Below are 1,322 nucleotides of genomic sequence, written 5' to 3' on the forward strand. Positions count from 1 at the left end.
TCAAAATCACCATTAATGCTCACATTTATTACTTCCAAGTTCATAAATGCAATTTAATGATTCGGAAATTTAATACACCCATTTAATACGCCGTTGTGTAGATAATCACGCATACAATGTATCTAAACACTTACAAACAACATTACATGTCATTCAAAGCATTACAAAACCATTTCAAGTTCATGAAACCCTAACCCATATTCACCAAATTTCATAATCAAGTTTATGAACTAATCCATGTCAACCTACGTACCAATTTGAAGCTAGTGATATTAGGAACACAATTAAAACATGATCTTTCATCTTTAAACAACATATGAACACCTAAAACTCAAGATTAAGCAAGCATTCTTTCAATATGAATTAGTTACACCAAACTAGCAAGAACAAGCATACAAAACACATAATCATAGTAGACTTGAGCCATAGACACTAATTAACAACCTTTTTAACTCAAAAACTCAAGAACACATAAAATTAGTGATTTTAGAAAGTTACCCAAATTTGATGAGATCGGTATGGAATCGAAGAGGAGATCACGAGGAGTTCAAATATGTAATTTGTTTGGCAAGATGACCGCTAGCTCGATTTTGGATGATGAATCTTTGTATAGAAGTTGAGAGAAAAGTTGAAGTAGTAAGAGTGAAAGAGATGAGATTGAATGGATGAGGATGAGGGTTGACTCTTTGACCTAGTCAAAAGTTTCAACCCTTGGCAAGTTTGGTCCCTTAACTTTAAAACGGGTGTGGGAATTACCTAAACAAGATAATTCAAACACGTATCAACGAGACGTGTTATAAACATATAACGGAACATAAATAGTTAAACGGAAAAGTTGACGGAAAAAGGCGGGATGTTACAGTTTCGACCACCAAAAAGTTTAAGTTCCAAACTACACAATGAGCATGGCGTTTGGGATTAAACTACCCAACTATCGGTCAAACTCCGAGAGCTACTAAAACCAAAAGCGTCCCCTAGCATCAAGCGGGATCCCTAGTCCAAAACGATGCCCTTACCCTTGTCCAACACCGAACCTATAAAAATGGTAAACAACGAGAGGGTAAGCAAAGCTTAGTGAATGCAATAATTATACATGATCATATATAACCTACTTACTTGCATACACTTACACAATACAACATACGAGCTAGCAATACAATCGAACATGCAATCCATCATGCATAAACTACTAACCACGTTCCACATTAAGCTAGCAACAAATAATAGCATATGGTTCATAATATAACATGCTAAGGACAATTCGCACAACCATGGTTAACCAAGTACGCAAGAGAACGGTACATGAAAGTCCGTTGGAGTTC

Source organism: Rutidosis leptorrhynchoides, chromosome 10 (genome assembly GCF_046630445.1).
Source record: "Rutidosis leptorrhynchoides isolate AG116_Rl617_1_P2 chromosome 10, CSIRO_AGI_Rlap_v1, whole genome shotgun sequence".
In the NCBI taxonomy this organism is placed as follows: Eukaryota; Viridiplantae; Streptophyta; class Magnoliopsida; order Asterales; family Asteraceae; genus Rutidosis; species Rutidosis leptorrhynchoides.